This window comes from Cibotium barometz, chromosome 28 (genome assembly GCF_041138505.1).
Source record: "Cibotium barometz isolate CiBa-2024 chromosome 28, ASM4113850v1, whole genome shotgun sequence".
Classification (NCBI taxonomy): Eukaryota; Viridiplantae; Streptophyta; class Polypodiopsida; order Cyatheales; family Cibotiaceae; genus Cibotium; species Cibotium barometz.
In genome coordinates this window covers 40,142,405-40,164,981 of record NC_141073.1, presented here as the reverse complement: position 1 = coordinate 40,164,981, position 22,577 = coordinate 40,142,405, and the positions used below count along the sequence as shown (strand labels likewise).

General features: G+C 38.2%; 1 long non-coding RNA gene across 5 annotated transcripts in view; it reads right to left on the bottom strand.

Annotated features, from left to right (window-relative positions):
* Positions 1 to 13,040: 13,040 nt before the first annotated feature.
* The window catches only part of LOC147622820 (uncharacterized), a 52,393-nt gene continuing 42,856 nt past the window's right edge, over positions 13,041 to 22,577 (bottom strand). For all 5 annotated transcript variants that reach the window (XR_015269522.1, XR_015269524.1, XR_015269525.1 and 2 more), the window contains one exon: positions 13,041 to 13,276. This is a non-coding gene — a long non-coding RNA (uncharacterized LOC147622820). The remainder of the gene's footprint in view (positions 13,277 to 22,577) is intronic.

Sequence of the window (22,577 nt, the reverse complement as noted above, 5' to 3'; positions counted from 1 at the left end):
AATCATATCAAGTATATGACGCTGGCCAGAGGTATATGGCAACATTTGGCTTCTCTCTATAACAGGGTATCGCCCATGAAGAGGATTTACTTGGAAGTACAGATGCACGTTATGAATCCTGCAAAGTCATCGACGATGCGGGAGCACATACACAAGCGACAGGCTCTTCAGTAGGAAGTTCTTCAGGCTGGGAAGGAGATATCATCACAGGATATGGCCATCACATTGCTATCGCATTTGCCCTCTCAGTACTCAACATTTTACTCTTCTTTGATTACCAGTGGCAGGCTCAACACCATCACATGGGAGGAGCTTGTGCCCATGGTCTTGGACCAGGAGGAAAGATTTACGAACCCTCCACACGGCGAAGGTTCGGAGGCCTTAACTGGCCCCACCGGTTGAAAGGCCGTAACAAGGGCAAAGGGAGGGCTTCATCCGAGAAGTCTTCTGAGAAGATGTCCGACTCAGACCGCGAGAAACTGAAGGCAGAGAGGACCTCTAATGATTGTGGCGAGAAAGGCCACTATTGGTGGCAGTGTCCCAAGCGGAGCACCGAAAAGGGTACAAAATCCTCAGCAGCAATCGTGAAGACTCCAGCTTTTGTGCACTTGGAGGTGATGGACACCAATGTTTCATTTTCTTCAGGCTAGGAGAAGCTTGGAGGACTCTGTGCTACGGATACTTGGGAGTGGATTCTAGACAGTGGTGCTTCCAGGAACATGACACCTTCTCGTTCGGATTTACAGGATCTCTGCAAGTATTCTAGTCCCATTCTTACTGGGGATACATATCCCGGTTCACATTGAGGGTAGGTTGGAGATAGTTCCCGATGGCAGAGGGAGAAAGCATTCCTCCCAGGTGTTGTATGTTCCATCCCTTGGCTTTCATCTGTTGTCAGTGCATCAGGTTTGCAAGACTGGCATACGGCTGGAGTTTAATGAGCATTTTGTTGCTCTTCAGGGGACAAGGCAGGTAGTTTGGGAAGGCGGAGTGGAGAATAGAGTTTACAAACTTTCAGCACTCTCTCTCCCAGGTCCTCAATTTTGTGATGAGTGGCAGTCTGGTAATGGCCACTTAAGTTTGGATACGTTGCAGGTCCAGGCTTTCCCGGACCAGATGGTGGATAGCTTGCGAGTTGATGGCGGCAGTTGGCAGGAACTTTCCAGTACAGATGTTGGTAGCTCTTGTGTTAGTCAGTCAGAGGAAACTTTATAGGTAACCTCTGCTCTGGTGTCTTGTAGTATTCGGGACAAAGAAATTCCTGTAGTTGAGGAATCTCTTTTCACGGGGACCTCTTAGAAAGCCAGACATGTGACAGTTGATTACTTGCAGAAGGAGGTGGATGTTGCACATTCTCTAGGCTTTGTGGTTCTGGATTCAGAGGGGGTTGAAGTGGTCTTCCGCAGGTTTCTAGGGCTTGGCATCCCACCGTAATAGGTGTTGATCCTTGTGAGCAATATGATTCCTCCTTGACTCTCAGAAGTAGAATGGTTCATTGATCTGGTTGCTGGATACCAGATTCGACGAGAGTTTTCTGATGAGGTTGTTGAGCTCATGTTTGTAGAGGACTCTTTGGGAGGTAGGATTGCATATCTTGTGGTTTCTACAGCATGCAAAGGATCTTGGACTCTTTTACATAGGAGGGGAATTGATGAATGGAGTCAGAATCCACGCTCTGAGTGACTCTGATTGGGAAGGAGAGCCAGACACGCACACCTTGACATCAGGCTACAATTTTTTCCTTGGCTCAGGAAGCAGTTTTATGGAGCAGTAAGAGGCAGCCATCTATTGCCTTGTCATTTGACAGAGGTAGAGTACCGGGCTGCTTGTGGTGCTGCTTGCAAGGGGGTGAGGTTATAGAGGTTTCTTAGCAGGATTTTGTTTCCACTGGTGCAACCCATGGTCATCTAGAGGCATTTGTTCGTGAAAAGATTGTTGCTGATGACATCTTGCTAGAGTTCTGTTCGACGGAGAACAGTACGGTGGACCTCTTCATGAAGTCTCTATCTCAGGCTTTGCTCCGACGGCACTCCAGCTCCCTAGGGTTGGTTTCACATACACGAGCTGAGAGGAGGTGTTAGCAGTCATCTCCTGTCTATACATATACACCAAGGCCTCTGTTGTGGGTGTGCCCGCCCGGATTAGGTGTTTTCTCATTGTTCCCCACTCTCCATATTTTTCAGGAACAACTAGCCATTACAGGAAAGAGGACATCGTAGTAATACTGTCTTAGAAACCAACAAACTTGGGTGAAATTTTCACTTTATATTTTACATTCCATCTCACTTTTATCTCAACTTCCGTCTTATCTCACCTGCATTACATCTCACTATTATCTCACCTTTCAACTTATCTCCCTATCTCATTGGTCTTCTACCACCACATCCACCAGCACGCACTTGACCTGACACATTTGACATTAGAAAAGAATTTGGAGCTTAAATCTTACAAAATTTGCTCTAGGACCAAGAGAACTTTAACCAAAAGACTTCAAAAAAATAAATCAGCTCTATTACTACCAATAAGAAATAGTGGATCTTCCATAAGTCCTAGTCTTAATAGAACAACTGGGGTAGTCCTCGATAAAAGGACCAAATAAGTTTAAGTCAAGCGCTTATCCTAGCCTTGCTTAAGCATGTGTCCTTGCGTCTTAAACCAATTTCTTGAAAGAAATAAATTTATTATTTACGTTATGTCACTAGAAAATTATTATTAATAATACATCACTTAAAAGAAGTTCTAGAGAAAGATAATATAAATACTCAAGAGCTTACCCTAGCCTTGCTTAAGTATGTGCCCTTGGGTCTTAAACCAATTTCTTGAAAGAAATAAGTTTATTAGTTATGTTATGTCACTAAAGGATTATGTATTAATAACAATGCATCACTCACTAGAAGATTTAGAGAAAGATCATATAAATACTAAAGTAATCATGGATTGAAAGCCCTTATTTAAGTCCAAAAATTTCTTCTTTATCAATATATATCCAAGTTTTTCCTAAAACGTTTTAGGCTCTAAATTTTTATTCAAGCACAATCATTCAATTAGCAAGTTATAGAAAATTGCACCGCTTAAAAAAACAAGACGGTGCTACTCACTCTATGAGCAAATTATACCACTTGAAAACATAAAACTTAACAAGATAATAGAGGTGACAACTGGAATAAGGCATCTAGATCACATGGTAGGAGAAGATTGTGCTACTTAGGGAAATCTGAGGGGTTGATACATGGTGGAAGAAGGTTGTGTCACACGGCAAAAAGATGTTACACCAACATGGTGAAAGAAGGTTATATCACTTGGTAGAAAGATGTTCGTGCAACATCGTGGAAGAAGGTTGTGTCACATGGTAGAAAGATACTGCACCAACATGTAGAAGAAGAATGTACACATTACAGCACATTGTGATATAATTCAATAACAACATTTTAGGATATCCACAAGTGAAATTGAAGAGAGATATACTTCTTGATTACCCATTTTCATAAAACTTCTTAAGAATTGATTAAGTAAAAATCCAACTATTGTAGATTATAACTAGCATATGTTTCCATTGAGCAAATTACTAATTTATCATATTATTAAGTTGCTCATAAATTAATTAATAATTGTACTCAACCAAGTTACATTCCTAGAACTACTTTTAGCTTACAATTTTTAAAATTCACTCATCTAATTCTTAAATAATCACCAACCAATTACTAATAATATTGCTAAGCTATTACTTTGATAAAAAATCACTAAAAACTCAAATAGTGAGTAACTAATCCTGGTATTAAAAGACACATTTATACACTTTCTTTATCTTTTTTCAATAAATTTTATGTTCTTTTAAATTAAACAAGTTAATTTAAATTCACTCCAAATTATAATATTAGCTTTTTAACTACACAATAAAGAATAATTTTTAATTTTTAATAGTTTTTATTAATTGATTAGTTAAGAATTTATTACTACTTAATCATTAATTAAAGTTCTTCATCACTAAACAAGTAGCTCTTAATCATTATGATTCTTAATCTTTGAAATTTTACGAAATGGTAGTTTCAATAGCATGTATTATATTACAAATTACATAATTTGCAACATAAGCTAATCTTGCTTATGTTGTGAATTATGTAATTTGTAGCACAAAAACAACCATCAAAAATACAATTCCTCTAATTTCTTGAGAGCTTTCACAATCATTATGATAAGAGACTAATTGTTCACTAATAAAAGGCTGAAATTAATGGATAAGAAGTTTCTAGTAGTTGAAAAAAAAACAAGTATAAAAAATGTGAATTATATATTTTTTAGTAATTATTATTATGGCATTTTTCTTGAAAATCTGTCAATTAATACTAGTTATATACATGTAAAGCAAGTGCATATAATTTAAAGAGGATACTTGTTAGCTTCTTAATTTTACACCAAAAAACTTTTTATATGAAAATGATAAAGAAAGTGAACAAAGATCTCTTTTGATTCAAGGATTAATCACTTACTAATTGAGTTTTTTTGTTATTAGATAAGAAAATAGTTTTACTATGGTGATATTAATTGATTAGTGATTAAACCAAGAATAAGTAGATAAGTAATCTATTTAATAATGAGTTGACATAAAAGTATATTTTAAGTTTAACTAATTATTTATTTATTAATTCCTACTTATTATCAATTAAGTGATCAGATAATGATTTTTACTAAAATCCAGTGTAAGAAAAAAATTAGATAATATATTTAATTAGCCATTTAGACAAAACAAGAGAGATGAATTTCATCAAATCTCTTATGCACTTAATTTCCAGCACTCCATTAGATTACCATGTAGCATGATATCCTTTTACAATATAGAATTGTCTCCTTTTTGCATAATTCTCCACATTTCACATGTCTACTATCACGAAGTGATGCAATGCCTTTTGCTAGGTGACATAAATTTTGTTATATTATATAGTGCAATCTAATTATAGAGAATTACGCATTAATACAATGCATCACTCAATAGAAGTTCTAGAGAAAGATGATATAAATTACTCAAGTAGTGATGGATGCAGAAGTCTATAAATTTCTTCTTTATAAATATCCATCGAAGTTTTTCTTTAAAAGTTATAGGCTTCATTCAAACACACTTATTGAATTAGCAAGAAACATGAAATGAGGTGATGCTACTCACTAAAAGGAGATTATACCACTTGAAAATGAGATTATACCACTTGAAAAGATACCAGGTAAAACTTGAAAACGTGATAGAGGTGACATCTAGAACAAGGTATCTACATCACATGGTAGAAGAAGATTGTGCTACTTAGGAACATGAAAGGAGTTGATACGTAGTAAAAGAAGGATGTGTCACAAGGCAAAAAGATGTTGCATCAACATATGGAAGGAGAATGCACCACATGGTAAAAACACATTACAACACATGGTGATATAATTGAATACTAAAAAAATAGGATGTCCAAAGGTAAATTTGAAGAGAAAGAACTTCTTGATTACCCATTTTTATAAAACTTCTTAAGAATTTACTAAGTAAAAATAGCTTGTAATTAGCTTTACTTCCCAATAAGCACATAACTAATTTATCACATTATTAAGTTGCTCATAAGTTAACTAATAATTATACTCAGCCAATTTCCATTCCTAAAATCTACTATTAGCTTATAAAGTTAAAAACAATCACCCATCTAATTATTGAGTTAACCACCAACAAATTACCAACACTATAACTAAGCTATTACTTTAATAAAAAAATCACTAAAAACTCAAATTATAAGCAATCAATCCTCATATTTAAAGAGACCTTAATACACTCTTTATATTTTTTCAATATATTTTAAGTTTTACAAATCAAAAAAGTTAATTCAACATTCACTCCAAATTAGAATACTAGCTTTTTAACTAAACAATCAAGATTAACCCACAATTTTACATTATTCTTATCAATTCATTGATCGAAACTTTATTGCTACTTAATGATTAATTAAATTTATTGATCACAAACAAGTTACTTTTGATCAATATGATTCTTAATCTTTGAAGTTTTGTGAAATGGCAGTTTCAATAACATCTATTATATTACTACAAATTGCATAATTTGTAACATAAGCTAATTTTGCTTATGTTGAGAATTTTGTCATTGGTAGCATAAGAATAAGCATCAAAAGTATAATTTCTTTGATTTACTAACAGCTTTCACAATCATTATGATAAGATACTAATTTACTGAGAGCTTTCACAATCATAAAAATAAGCATCAACAATATAATTTCTCTAATTTACTAAGAGCTTTCACAATCATTGTGATAAGATACTAATTACTAAGTAATTAAAAGAAGTAAAATTAGTGGATAAGAAGTAATGATTTCTCTACCAATAAATAAAAAATTCATATTAAAATTAACGGTTAGTCCTAGTAATCTACAAGAGAGAAATCTTCAAAGAAAAGAAAACTGCACTCATTAACATAAGGCCATGTGTAATCTCATATGCACACCATTGAAGCTTTCATGACGCAAGAAGATGAGTAATCTTGATTAGTTAAGTGATTGAGACCTCATTAGGCTCACATTTGTCTTTCATACATGAGTCCCATTACACACTCCATTATTGATGCCCACCCTTGTGACCTTGGCCCTTGCCCTTTATGTCCACAATGCCACACCAAATCATTCATATCCCATGGCCTTTTGAACCATATAAGAATTGGTTTTGTCCTCAAAACCATGAATATTCAGCCCACGAGATGGAATGTAACTCCAATAATCATGTAAAACATATATAACATGTAGTAGCTTCTAGGTACATGGCTCCAAATCTGTCCATGAGCCAATAATATCTTCTAAACATTGTAGGATATGCTCTCCCAAATGATTCTCCATATCCATATGTAAGTCCCATGAAATATTTCTTGCATGATGAGAAATCCTCCACTTATGGGACCTCCAAACTGTTATAACATGAATTTTCAGCAAGCAAATAGCTTCCATTTGGCATTAATATCACTCATCATATTCATTCAAAAGCTTTTCAAATTCTTCCAACATAGAATTGGGCTGCCAACCATGAAGCTTTGTCAAAAGGTAATCCATGCCATTTGATCAAATACTCAACCATAGAATGGTTAGAAGCACTCTTTCTCGCTTGCCTATTGTTCTCTTTGGCACATATCCAATCCTTCCTTCTTTATGCATTAGTGGTAACTCATCAAAAACCTGTACCTCCAGTCGAACATAAGCCTTCAAATGTGACAAATGAAATACATCATGTATCTTGGTAGTTGGTGGAAACAAGTTAAAATTGTGTATGGACCATAATAGCAATGAGCCAACTTGGTATTAGTGTTGTCCTTGAGAGATCTATATCTTGATTTAGAAAGTCTCAAGAATACATAATCCCCTTCCTTGAATTCTAATGGCCATCTATTCATATCTTCTTAGTACTTCATCCTTTCATGTGACCTCTTGATATTGTTCTTATATTGTTGAAGCAAAGCTTGCATCTTTTTTGCTTCTTCTTTTGCATTCGGGTTAACAACCTCTTGCTTGATGACCATCATTGGCACATTGATCTTGTACCTATACAAAGCTTGAAATTGTGACATGCCAATACTCACATGATAAGTACTATTGTAAGCAAACTCGACAAGAGCCAACCAATCATCCCATGCATGTTGAGTCTCATGGCAATTGCAAAATTGGTCAAGAATTAGTACTCCAATTTCTACACTTGATAACTTGACTTGAAGCTTGTAGTGGAGTATGCTTTCAAGCTATATGATCATTTCAATTTAATCCACATGGCTTTTAACTGAATAAAACTCCATCAATTCAACCGTGCATAGTGAAACTATGATAATTTCACTATAGTTTCCCCAAAAATTGACCCAAGAGTCAATATACCACATCAAGTGGTCAATCTGGCAACTACTGCCCATTCAAGAGTGTACTAATGCATCATACATGTGTCCTATACATTGACAAAGTCGTGCATAGCCATTTCCAAACATTTACCAAAGCTTGCCCAACCAAAGTAATGTGTTGCTCAATGTCGATGCCTTGCGGCACTTTCACCACGTCCTTGCCAAGATAACATAATTCTCCATCGATACCCTTTTCCAAGGGACTTGGAGATAGATGGATTCAAGTAAAAACTCTCCCTTCGATCCTCTTCTCCTCTAGCGCAAGGGTACTCCTCCACCACAATGTAAATTCTACAAACGGAAATAAATTGCAATAGAGAGAGTTGAGATGAAGATCCACTTACAATAGTGCATGAACTCATCTTTATGCCCATACTTTTAGCATATACTCATGCTTATTTCATCTCCAAAAGCATAGCTCCATGGCTCCACATAACTCCAAGGCATCAAAAGCCTCAGAAAGTCTATACCCTTACCAAGGCTCCATCTTTGATTGCAAACAATGAAGCAAATCAAAACATAAAACATGTCATTAATTCGTTCTTTGAAGAGAGCTTTCCACCTATCTTTACCAACAATTCAAAGGCGTGCAATGTTGCCGATTGTTTACTTGATGAAATGTTGGTTAACAGACCAGAAACATTGTTATTTCCTCTTGTTAATGTTGATTATCCAAGACAAGAAACGCCAAAATGTTAAGGGGCTATTGTGCTAGAAACACCAAAATGTTAAGGGACTGTTGTGCTAGAAGCACCAAAGTGTTAAGGGATTGTCATGCTAGAATCGCTAATAAGTGTTGAATCTTGCTTGCATGACTAAATCACATCACTTGGGCCCTATGCTTCAAATACTCCTACCAAGCTTTGATACACTAGCGATCTGTGCTTCAAACACTTTTACCAAGCTCTGATACACTAGTAATCAAATGTTCTTTGTCTCACTACCATGTAGATGCATCGCTATAGAAATCAATGCGAGGTCAAAAAGAACACTGAACAAGACCAAGAAGAGAATAGTGTTGTGGCCTACGTTAATGCTTCTTATAGTGATCTCTCATAATTTCCAAGAGGAGAATGTCAAGCAATAAGAGAAATGTCAAGTAAGAAAGGCTGATTAAACTCCTACTAAGCTCTAGAGCAAAGGCACCCAAGATTCTAAGGTTTAGGAGAGAGACATCACGAAGATACTTCCAAAAAAATTGACGTTAACCCTTGCCAAAGACCTCTATGGCGTTGACGGCGGCCGCCGTATTATTTTGACTTCTTTTGGGCCACAAGCGTCGAAATGGCCGAAATTCATAAGAAAACAAAGTATTGTACATGTTACGTGAGTGCTCGTCGGCTTGTCTATTAAAGGCACACCATGGGATCCTAGGTTGAGAGTCATAGCTTTAAAATAGATGTTTACACTAGCTAGAGTGGCCAAATGAGTCCAAGGACCAGACTTTTAACTTTGGCTGCCCAAGAGTGTGAACCCTAGAGGTCACCTACAAAACCTAAAATGTAACTCTCATGTCTCATTCTCTTATATGCAACTAATAGAGTGCTCCTCTTCTCTACTCTCTTGCTCTATTGTGTGTCTTGCTTGCTTGCCTAATTCAAACAAAGCTATTATATACTCATTGTGTATGTGTGAGTGCATGTGAGAGAGCGAGGTTGAGTAAGATGTGTCGAGCTTCCTTTGGAGTGTGGCGGCAGTGTTGAAGTGGAGCTTTGGAGTGTGGTTCTGCGGCAACATCGTCTCCTACGAGAATCCAAGTACAAGCATTTACGAGGTGAGTGACACACCTTGTCCATACAATTATGAGCTAGGTTATGGAAGATTAGATTCTTGGTTGAGCTGTTTTATGCTCCCAGGTGCAATTGGGTAAAGCCCCACGACCTTGGCTAGTTCCTGCACTCTTTCTATGAAGAAAGGCTTCCCATAAATGGCGTCGCTGCCGGGGACTAGCCCCACTCCATAGCCACAATGCATTTTGAATGCTTGTGCATATAATTAATTTCGGTTATATTTTTGTTTTGTGTTTTTTCAAGAATGGTAGAAATGAATTGTTGAAAATCTATCCATTTTGTGGCATTGTTGACATTGTTGTTTAAATGTGCAATTTCTGCAATTTTTACATATTCAATTTCTACATATTTCTCAATTTTTGTATGTTTTTCAATTTTTATATGTTTTGTATTTTTTGTGAGCTACAATTTGTGCATTTAGGTTAATTCTTCTTTCACTTACAAGTTATTTTTAATAGGCAAAAAAGTTAAGGAAAAATCTAGCACAAAAGGTTCTTAAAGAAGCAGAACCTTACCAATTGATTTTGTTGAAACTCTTTATAACATGGTAAAGATGACATATTAAGACACTACCCCAAGAAGGATGAATATTTATACATCATCGAGCAAGCACACCAAGAGATAGCTGGTGGACACTTCGCAGGCGATGCTACGGCAAGAAAAATACTCCAATCGAGATATTAGTGGTCTACGCTCTTCAAAGATTGCACTATGTATATCAAAGGATGTGACAAGTGTCAACGTGCAAAGCCACACAAGAAGGACATGATGCCACTACATCCTATCATAGTCAACCAACCTTTTGAAAAATGGGACTTAGATTTCATTGGTCCTATTAGTCATACTGCACGTGGCACACAAGCACGCTTCATTATTGTTGCCACAGATTATGTAACCAAATGGACTGAATCAAGAGCTTCACAAAAAGCGGATGCCATAGCGACGACTGCTAAGTTCTCTATGAGAACATCATTACCCACTTTGGTTGTTCTTTTGAGTTGGTGAGTAACCAACGAATAAACTTTATAAATGATGTAATTCAACAACTCACACCGTAAGTCCACACCTTACTACCCCAAGCAAATGGTCAAGCTAAGAGCACCAACAAAGTCCTCATTTCCATATTAATAAGAACTGTTGAAGCTCGACGCAATGATTGAAAATTCAAGATCACATCAACTTTATGAGCTTACCGAACCTCTTACAAAGTTGCAATTGATTGCACACAATTTAAGATGGTATATGGGATTGAGGCGGTATGGCCCCGAGAATTCATAATACCTAGCTTAAGGATGGCAGTGTGACTGAGAGACTGGAAGATAACATGTTGGCCCATTAGTTAATCATTCTTGAACAACTAGAGAAAGAAAGACAAATTATTGTGCAAAACATGTTAAGAAAAAAAAAGATCGACGAAAAAAGTGGCTTGATAATAATCTCAAAGATAAGGAAATCAAGGAGGGAAACCTTGTACTTATGTACAGAATCCACAACGAAAAGAAGAAACTAAAATATACCAGTAAAGGACCATTTCGAGTCTACGAAATAACACCTCAAGGTCCTATGGGTGTTGAAACCCTTGACAAGGTCAAAACCATCGCCTTCTTAATGGTAGTAAATTCAAAAAGGATTCTGGTCCTCTTATTGAAGGAAGCCTTACAAATCACACATGATAAGAAGGTAGCCAAGGAGAATGTGGAACTAAAGAAAGCTCAAGCTCGACAAGAGGCTAAAGAAAGACAAATCCAACAACAGCAAAAATGACAAGAAGCTATCCTTAGATCCGCACAAGCCTTTGTTGGAGAGATTGAAGGAGACACAAAGGAACATAGCACCTCTACGAACATCCATTCAATTGCCTAATATTACAGTTCATGGTAAGAGAGACACCACGACGATACGATAACGTGAGTGTACATTACCCTATAATGATAGAACTGCACAATAACGACTTGTAGAGCAAGAAAGGAGGGCATGAAACTTATGAACTTACACCATTATTCTATGAAGTAATATTATTGACTCATTGACCCTTCTGGAGCATGGTGTGTGATTACTTAGATAGCTTAGCTAGCAGTAACTACTTAGCTTGTTTACCTATAAAACGTGAGTGTACATTACCCAATGGGAGGACCCTATCAAGATAAAACTGCACAAGAACGACTTGTATAGCAGGGTAGAAGAGCAAGAACTTATGGACTTACACCATCATTCTAAGAAGTAATATTACCGACTCATTGTTCCTTCTAGAGCATGGTGCATGATTACTTAGATAACTTAGCTAGCTGTAGCTACTTAGCTTACTTTCCTATAGTACCCATGCCATATTACAGTGAGGATGCACTCAAACCATTGCCTAGTATACCAGAGGAGACATATATATATCGCAAACCCAAGTGAGGAGAAAAATCAACCAAGTGATGTCAAATCGGAGCATGTTTACGAGCCATGGTTATCTGATGATGATCTTGCTAGATGAGTTTGATTTATAGGTTATTGAGGTACAGTCTTGCAGACCAAATCCATATTTTACAACTTACAGTGGACGTGTAACCTCAATATGGACCGCATTTTTCCACTTGCCCAAGGTGTATTCTAAACTTATCCTCAACTATTACTGATGTTTTCAATTTTAATCTTTTTATAATTCTCCATTTAGGATTTGTTTGAGTGCTTACTTACATTATTATGTGATTGGTCTATCACTTTTCTAATTATTACTTGAGTAACCATTCAAGATTTCGTTCTAGTTCAATCAATTCTGAGATAGACCTTAAAGTATGCCAAAGAAGTATACAAAGTACTCCACCTTCCTTAGTATACTCTCTTTAGTTAGAATAGAGTCTTCTAGGTGAATTGTGAAAGTGAAACTAGTTTAGACAAAAAAAACAAGAAAATCCAAAAATACAATTTTTTTTAAAAATCCACAAGAAGATGGTCATCGCCATGTGCGATCTAGGTAGAACTTTTACTCCTAATGATGGAGCCTTGGGACCGTAACCTTGATCTCCATGGAATAGGACCTTATGGCTAAAAACATATCAATTAAGGCCCTTAAAAAAAACTATCATTGTAGAGGTACTTTTCGGTTCTAAGATACTCTTGTATGAGGTCTCTGGGCCATTACTTGGGTCTCTACAGGATGGCACCCTACTTTTATATTTTTCTCTTCTTACTAAATAAAAAATAAAAATAAAAGAATAAAATCGAACATATATAATAATTACATAACAATTTCATTTATAAGGCTAGATAATAGCTGGAGTTGGATTCACTAAAGTGACAATGAGTAGAGACTAAGTCATAACCCAAGGCATGCTTTTTACTCCATCTTAGTTTAGATCGAATTTGAACCACCCTTAAAATTATCCTTGTCTCTTAGCAAGAGAAATTTAACCAGTCACAAAAATCTTTCCTCATTACTTAATTGATGTTTGCATTATACTTAAATTCTAATTATTTTTCACAAGAATACCTTACTCATTGTATCATGTTGCCTTGCAAACCTCCGACATTTCCAATGCCAACATGCATCCAACAAATGCCTCAACGAATCTTCATCAACATATTTCGATGATGAAATCTGCATCAGAAAGCGAGTATGTTAACCCTTGCCGTAGACCTCTATGGCGTAGACGACAACCACCCACCATATTATTTTCGCTTCTTTTGGACCACAAGCGTCAAAATGATCGAAATTCACAAGAAATCTATGTATTGTACATTTTACGTGTGTGCTCGCCACTTGTTTATTAAAGGCACACCGTGAAACCCTAGGTTGAGTCATAGCTTTAGAATAGATGTTTACACTAGCTGGAATAGATGTTTACACTAGCTAGAATGGCCAAATGAGCCAAAGAACCAAACTTGTAACTTTGGCCGCCCAAGAGTGTAAACCCTAGAGGACACCTACAAAACCTAAAATGTAACTCTCATGACTCTTCTCTTATGCAACTAATAGAGTGCTCTTCTCTGCTCTCGTGTCTTGCTTGCTTGCCTAATTCAATTAGAGCTATTATATGCTTATTATGTATGTGTGAGTGTATGTGAGAAAGGGAGATTGAGTGAGAGGAGAATCAAGTTTCCTTTAGAGTACGACGGCAACGTTGAAGTGAAGCTATAAGAGTGTGGCAACGCAGCAACATCGTCTCTTACGAGAATCCCAGCACAAGCATTTACGAGATGGAAATTGAGTGAGAGGAGAATCGAGTTTCCTTTGGAGTACGACAGCGACGTTGAAGTGGAGCTATAAGAGTGTGGCAACGCAGCAACATCGTCTCCTACGAGAATCCCAGCACAAGCGTTTACGAGATAGAGACGAGAATCCCAGCACAAGCATTTACGAGATAGATGACACCTTGTCCATGCAACTATGAGCGTAAAATTGTTATGTTATATAATGCAATCTAATTATAGAGAATTATGCATTAATAACAATACACTACTCAATAGAAGTTCTAGAGAAAGATGAGATAAATTACTCAAGTAGTGATGGAGGTATAGTCCTCATTTAAGTCTACAAATTTCTTCTTTATGAATATCCATCCAAGTTCTTCTTCAAAAATTGTAGGCTCCAAATTTTATTCAACCACTCTCATTCAATTAGCATGACACATGAAAAAAACAAGGTGATGCTACTCAATAGGAGGCTATACTACTTGAAAAAAGAACGAGGTATAACTTGACAAGATGATTCTTATGAAAATCAAAGGGGTTAGTATGTGACGGAACAAGGTTGTGTTACATGGCAAAAAGATATTGCACCAACATGTGAAAGGAGAATGCACCACATGGTAAAAACACATTACAATACATGGTAATATAACTGAATAGTAAAATTTAGGATACCCAAAGGTGAACTTATGGAGATATATACTTCTTGATTACCATTTCCATAAAACTATATTAATTAAAAATCCAATGATTAAAGCTTGTAACTAGCACTAGGCTTCATTAAACACATTACTAATTTACCACATTATACTCAACCAATTTACATTTCTAAATCTACTTTTAGCTTACAAATTTAAAAGAAGATTCACCCATCTCATTCTTGAGATAACCACCACCCAATTACCAACAATATTGCTTGGCTATTACTTAAATCAAAAATTACTAAAAACTCAAATAGTGTCCTTGTGTTAAAAGAGACCTTAAACACTTTCATTTTTTTCAATAACCTTTATCTTTCATAAAATTAAAAAAGTTAGTTCAAATTCACTTAGCTTAGATGATATAAATAACTCTAGTAGTAATCGATGCAAAGCCCTTATTTAAGTATAATAATTGAAAGAGCATTTAAAGCCTTCGAATTTCTCGATCAAACTTTAAATGCAAATGTTAAAAGAACAAAGAAAAATCAAAGGTTTTGATGAGACTATTGCACCGACCATGACTTAGATGGGCCATGTTTTTCTTCAAACTATGCACATACGTAGTTGTTATTGACTAAAGAGAAGAAATACTTTTTTAATCTATTTCCTTTGATTAAGAACTAAAAATATTTTTTGTAAAAAAGAGAAAGGAAAGAATTTTTGCAAGGCTATCCAATTGCGAAGTGCCTAGGAAGTGGATATACCCATAAGATTTGACATGACAATAAAGGAACGTGTTCCGGCATGCACCAACACAACGTGGATAGTAGCCTTCTTCCATGTGAAAGAAACCACAGTGTGTGCGTGCGTGTGAGAGAGAGAGAGACTATCCTATCCCATGCATAAAGAAGTGATAAAGCCTCATCATGAACCTATATATGAAGAGACTCAATGTGAAGAAAAGTGTCGTAGTTTCATGTGTTTAAATGTAAGATGGAGAAGATATCCTAGGAGTAAATTAAGGAGACAACAACATAAGAGAAGAGAATCTAACATCTTCAAAGGATGATCAAAAGAAAAGGCAAGAGGCCAAATGGCTAAGTCAGAAAGGGAATAAAGAGGTACTACAAGCTTGTCAAGAAACAGAAAACCTCATCAAGTCCATTTGCAAGAAGAAGCCCAAGTAGAAAAGGAAAAAGGAAAGCGTGAAACCTCGAAATTAACTACGGCAATGAAGGAGGACAACGCACTAAAAGAAAGGGGCATCTAGATTAGCCTAGATTAAGGAGATTAGTCTAGGTTTAGAGAGAAAAGAGAGTAACGCCTTGTATTTAATGGATTATCAAAAGTTAGCCCCAAATATGGCCTATTTGGTATATATACATGACCACCCCTTTCACGCCATCATAAGTGTTGTCCATGGGCATGATCCATTGGCCTTGGGTCCATTATTCATATGAGACCAGTTACTTTATTATAAACCATCCCCACCCAAAAGGTTTCGTCCTCGAAAACAGTGAGATATACAACCACAATCCACATGGATGGAGTATGTGATCATGGACTCATGTTGAACTTAAAGCTCATACTCACACCATGTATGGGAAGCCAAAAAGTGCATACATGTGGCTGCAGATATGGTGTAGACTGCTCAATAAGCCCTCAAAACAAGCCATGTCATCTACTCCATAATGGCATGAGAAGCTTGTGTAGCTTCCAAACATTATGCATCCAATTCTTAAGGGTATAGGGCTGTCCACAATGAATTTACAAGAATTTCCAGCAAGTTAATTCACTGTTCTTGACCCTCGTTGGACTTCGAAAATGCATGCAACAACCCTTCAAACCCTTCCAATGTAGAGGCGGGTTGCCAAGAAGCTTCTTCCTTAGGTAGCCCTCGCCATTTGACCAAGTACTCCACTAGTGTACGGCTGCAAAGAACTCTTTCTCTTGTACCCAAAATTGCTTCCAGCACATAACCATACCCTCATCATTCATAGGAAGCTCACTTGTGAGTACCAAACTTACATTTTTGCATACCAATTTGCAATTCATCTTTGCCACTATCAACCAAAACATGTGCCACCCATTCCATTTATGTAATATGCATGCCTTCACCTTGATGTACTTGCATTCTTTGCAACCGGCATATGCATCACTTGGGATATTGAATAAGGTAGCCATATTATCCTTGTCATGATAAACACACACAGAAAATTCTTTGATCCACCCGAATCAAAAGAAAATTCTCTTCCATTCTTTACGCCTTCCACTTCACTCCTCTTGGATCCAACCGGGTCAACAGGAAATTCACCATACTTTTCTACATCTTCAACTTCATTCTTGGCATCTTCAACACACTCCTCATATTCATCCACATCATCCTTAATGTCTTCATGTCATCTTCTTGGTCTTACACATCTTCCAATAATCCTTGTTCCATTTATCACCACTTCAAAACACTCCTCATATTCATCCACATCCTCCTTAATGTCTTCATGGTCGCAAGGTTCGGTGAGAATCATACTTAGGATCATCTTCTTGGTCTTATAAACCTTCCAACGATCCTTGTTCCATTTATCACCACACTTGAAGCACAAACCTTTCTCCTTCAAATCATCAATACGATCTTCACCAATAACCTTGCTCTTGTTGGATGCTTTCGAATCAACTTGCTTCCTTGGAGGTTGAGAAAAAGAGTTACCAAATCTAAAACTTCCTCTTCCATAGACAGTTGGGAATCTAGAAGAACCCATGTGATAAAGCAACTCCACTTGAAGATTTGCCCAAAGTTTAAGTGCCAATATCCGCTCTAAATCCATGTCTTCCTCCACTAGCATGTGTATACTTTGTCTCATAGATCTCTGCAAAAAGCATGGCCTCCTTGATGGTTTCGGGTCTTTGAGCATCCACATCAACCTTAATGTTACTTTGTAGCCCTTTGATCAATTTGTACTTCTCACTCAAGCCTTCCACATGAAGTGAGAACTTCATGAACTTGTGCACATAATCCTTGACATTGCCCGTTTGAGTGAGATCATCCCATTTCTCCACCATCCTTGATCTATTAAGGGCTAAAACAAAGGTTCTCCTCATCTCATTCTTGAAATCTCCCCAAGTAGTGATCAAATAGCCATGCGCATTCAAGTGCCGCCACCATGCATGGGCATAACCTTCTAGATGCAAAGTAGCAAACAACACCTTGGCCCTATCACTACAAGGACTAAGTTCAAAGTAAAGCTCCATCTTATCAATCCATTCTTTGAACTCCTCATTGGTTAAGCCTTCACCCTTGAACTTAGTAAATGTTAACTTGTCCCTTTAGTCCCTTAAACTCAACTTCATCACCACCTTGTTGATGAACATGCGATCTATGCTCAAATGGTCTAACATGATTGCCCCCAAACTCATTGAAGTGATAAAGTCTACCATGATTAAGTTCCATCCCATTAAAATGATGACCCATCTCATCAAAGTCATGACCACTCATGTGTGAAGAATTCCAATTTCCATTCCCCCTTAATTCATCCAAAACTAAACCTTTGATTTTGTCCTAATTTCTCCCTTGCATTGATGAGACCTCATTCAGAGGACCATGCATAGGCATACCTGACATACTTGTTCCACCTTGATACATCGATGACAGAGGCAAGTTCTCTTTTCCAAGAATAGATCCGTGATTCATCAACATGGTGTATAATAGCTTCAGAAATATGCGATGCATTTGCATGTGACGGTCCCGCAAAAGATCCATACGCTTGTGGCCCCATTGGTGGAAAAGAGTTTGGTGCATATGGATGCAACATAGGTCCATCGTAAGCTTCTTTGCCTTTATCAGCATCTTGCCTCAAGCTTGTGATCCCATCATACAACTCCTTGCTCATAGAGTCAAACTTGTCCACCATGAACTGAAATCTTTGATCCATCCTTTCAATCATAGTTTACATGAAATACATCATGTTGTTCATGTTCATGTCCCCACATCGATTCAAGGTCACCATTTCTATCTTCTCGATCAAGAAAATCAAGAAATCCAAGAATTTCTTAGTGACCTCTAGATTAGCTTTGGATTAGCCTCGATTAGCCTTGTATTAGTCTAGATTAAGGAGATTAGTCTAGGTTTAGAGAGTAAAGAGAGTAATGACTTGTACTTCATGGATTATCAAAAGTTAGTTCCAAATATAGCATATTTGGTATATATACATGACCACCCCTTTCACACTATCACAAGTGTTATCCATGGGCATGGTCCATTGGCCTTAGACCTATTATTCATATGAGACCATTCACTTAAATGTAGCACGCAGAAGCTCTGAGAGTCTTCTTTCAGCCCTAAACACCACTTAGACAGAAGGGAGAGGAGAGCGAGAGAGAGCTGGAAATTCAATATATTCATATGGTACAAAAAGGTACCCCTAAATCTGCAGGCATGGGCTGCCTTCATGAAAAGGTGGAAACACCCAAAATAGTCCTAATGCTAGACCCACTCCATAAGGGAGTGAATGATCTTAACTATGAGCACACATGCCTATTTATAGGCTCTTGGACACTTGCAGTGCCAAGAAGACTGCTAGTCAGCCAACCGACTGGTCTATATTTCATAAAGCGTTGATGCGCCTGCAACCAACAGTCCTCTGGTACAGCCGACAGTCCCTTCATACAACCGACAGCATCCTTCCATGTCCTTCTCCTAGTCCAACACTGCCACATCTGCACTTTATGCTACAAATCTTGGTTCTAGTCCTCTTTTTCTGGCTGCCCTTCTGGACTAGCTTCAAGACATGTCCATGGGCAAAACTTGCACATGACATCCCCCTCTGCTAAACTTGATGACGGGATTCCAACCTGTTCTTGGATGACTGTCATCATCAAATTCCCTGAGTCCCTCTGTCATCCATCCATCTCTGGCAACCCTTTTCATTGAAAACCCGGCCCGGTCTCCAAAACCACTCTAACTTTGAATAAGATCTATGCATCTGTTCCATCCAATTCCCAATCCGTTCCTGCCTTGTCTCTGAACACCGTCTTGGTCTTCATTCCTGAGAAATGAGTCTGGCACTCACTCCACCCCTTGGAGGATCATCCTCCCTTGGGACCGTTGCCTGAAAACCTATCTGGCTCACAGGACTGCCATCCCCTCTGGATTTGTGGAACACCACCAACAAACCTCCTGGGAGCACTTCCCGATCTTGTGTTCCTTGCCTTGGGCTTCGTACTGCGCACTTTCCTATACCTTGGACTTGTACACCTTCATATGGAACTGAATCAGGATTTAGCCTTGCTGAGCCTGATGCTCTAATACCAATGTAGCACGCGGAAGCTCTGAGAGTCTTCTTTCAGCCCTATACACCACTTAGAACATGCTGATGCAAAACGCAGACAGAAGGGAGAGAAGAGAGAGAGAGATAGCTGGAAATTCAGTATATTCATATTGTACAAAAAGGTACCCCTAAATCTGCAAGCATGGGCTGCCTTCATGAAAAGGTGGAAACACCCAAAATAGTCCTAATGCTGGACCCACTCCGTAAGGGAGTGAATGATCTTAACTATGAGCACACATGCCTATTTATATGCTCTTGGACACTTGGAGTGCTGGCCGACTGCTGGTCAGCCAACCGACTGGTCTATATTTCATAAAGCGTTGATGCGCTTGTAGCCGACAATCCTCTGGTACTGCCAATAGTCCCTTCATGTAGTCGACAGCATCCTTCCATGTCCTTCTCCTAGTCCAACACTGCCACATCTGCACTTTATGCTCCAAATCCTGTTTCTAGTCCTCTTTTTCTGGCTGCCCCTTCTGGACTAGCTTCAGGACATGTCCATGGACAAAACTTGCACATGACACTTTGTTACACACATAAGCACAAAAAATGGGTTGGCAAAATGTTATCAGGTGATTTTGTAGCCACTAGTGAAGAAGAGTGGGAGAAGGCTTTTTGTAGAGTTGATCTGATAAGAATATGGTAAGAGTCACTTTGCTTGCGATCTTGCTAAGGAAGCCACAAACATCACCAGACACCAACAACACAAGGAGAAGCAAGTGGAGACAAAACTGCAAAACTGCCCTTAAAGACTAGTTGGAACTTTCCAATAAGTTACTCACCCAACTAAAAGGGATGCCTAACCATTACTAGAAGCTGCAGTGCAATGAGTGCATACTCATTCACCATTAAAAATAGGAGTAATAATATTACGTGTGGTTTATTCTAGCTTGGAAAAGATAACCTCATTCAGCAATTACAGGATGTTTGAAAACAGGAGTAATATTACGGGTGGTTTATTCTAGCTTGGAAAAGATAACCAACCTCCACCAAGAGGCTAATCTATAAACAAATATGCTAAAGGCTTCCATATCTCACTATTGCAAACACCAATGGCTAGGATGGAACATTAAGAGCTGAAGGACTAAGACAACAGCAAGTTGAATCCTCAAGAGCTTGAGGGTCAGCAAGACCCATAAACCCTCAACAAAGACACACACAAATCGACCTTCTCAATTACTGAACCTCTAGCTCAAAACAAATTCATGAAGTTTATAATCGGGTAAGTTCGATGCTCTAATCTAACACTCTCAATGACCTAGTGGTTAAAAAACGAAAAGCGCGATGATCTACACGAGTATGATGAGCACGTAGGAGGTTTATGCACGATACGTATGCTCAACAGATCAACGTATTAGGTGTTAAGTACCTCAACACTAATCAACGAATTAGAGACCTAATCCATCAAGGTTAGGGGGGGCTAGGGTTCTAGATTCATAAAGTAAGTATAATGGCTGTTTACAGCAGGTTAGCTAGTTATGGGATATTTATTACTATATAAGTGAGGGCCATGGTTATTATGAGACACACTTGTGTGTACTCAAGGTCTAGCTTGGCCCACGCAAATAGACATGCTCATGCAAATTTGCAATGCACGTAGGTTGGTGTCAAAGGCCTTCAGGCAAGCTTCAGTGGTATGGGACGCCAGAGTTAGAAATGGAGCTATAGAATTGTGCATAAGCCCTAGCCTCGGCTCGAGGGAGATCGGTTGATGTCGGTCATCGTTGGGAGGTGAGCTAGCCTGCTACCCATACGATTTGGTTGGTACTAACCGTGTTTTCAGCTATGTTTAGGGCAGATTCGGGAAGGACTACATTATGCTAGCCTATAACAACTGTTTATCTCAGTTAGGAAAAACACTTCTCCAAAGTTTAAATTTCAACACACTTAAATAATGTTCTTAATTTCAAATTGCCTGTCTGTCCTCTAGTTATGTCTCTGTATGTGTACTCTTTTAGCTGTAACTTTTAAGCAATTTTTATGTGAAAGATGAGTAAAATTCACATTTTACAAGTATACAAGGATGAATGTGCAAGCCATACAAACACATGAAAGATTGGATAGGCACCTGCATGTCTGTATGGAAATGTACATGTACAAAGGTGGTACGACTGCTGAGCAGTAAGACAGATGGCTTGACAAGCTGAGGAAAGACAATACTGTGAGGGCAGCTTACAGAATGTATGCTGGGCAGTATCTGGGATTGTGTTGGCAATGTGGATAGGCTGGGCAGTTTCAACAGGCTACTGGGTAGCCTGAACCAAGCCGGGCAAATCTGGGCAGGTGAAACAGAGATATGGGTAGAGCAGGCAAGTAACATGCCAGATAGGTGGACGGACCGCATCAGTGATGGAGAGTTTCAAATTCCGGCTATTTGCTGGAGGATTGTTTACAATGGTGCACTGACTAAGAGGAGGAACTCCAAGTAGCCGAATTGGCTCACCCCTTAGTCCTGACACATTGGTCATCACCTTGGCCTTTAAATCCCGCATCAAAAAAGCACTTTGCAGTCCACTGCCCTTGTCCTGGGGAGAGATCAGACTACTACCAAGGAGGACGGGGGCCGAGTTTTGAGCTGACCAGATCAGTCCGTCAAGGGTGTCCCCTCGCCCCTTTTCTTTTTCTCTTCTTTGCGGAGCCTATGAGCATGTATTTGACAGCAGAGGAGGTTGGTTTGAGAGGACTCAGCTCCCAGTCCGGGGGGAGGACCTGCTCGATGCTGAGTTTGCAGACGACACGGGCTTATTTC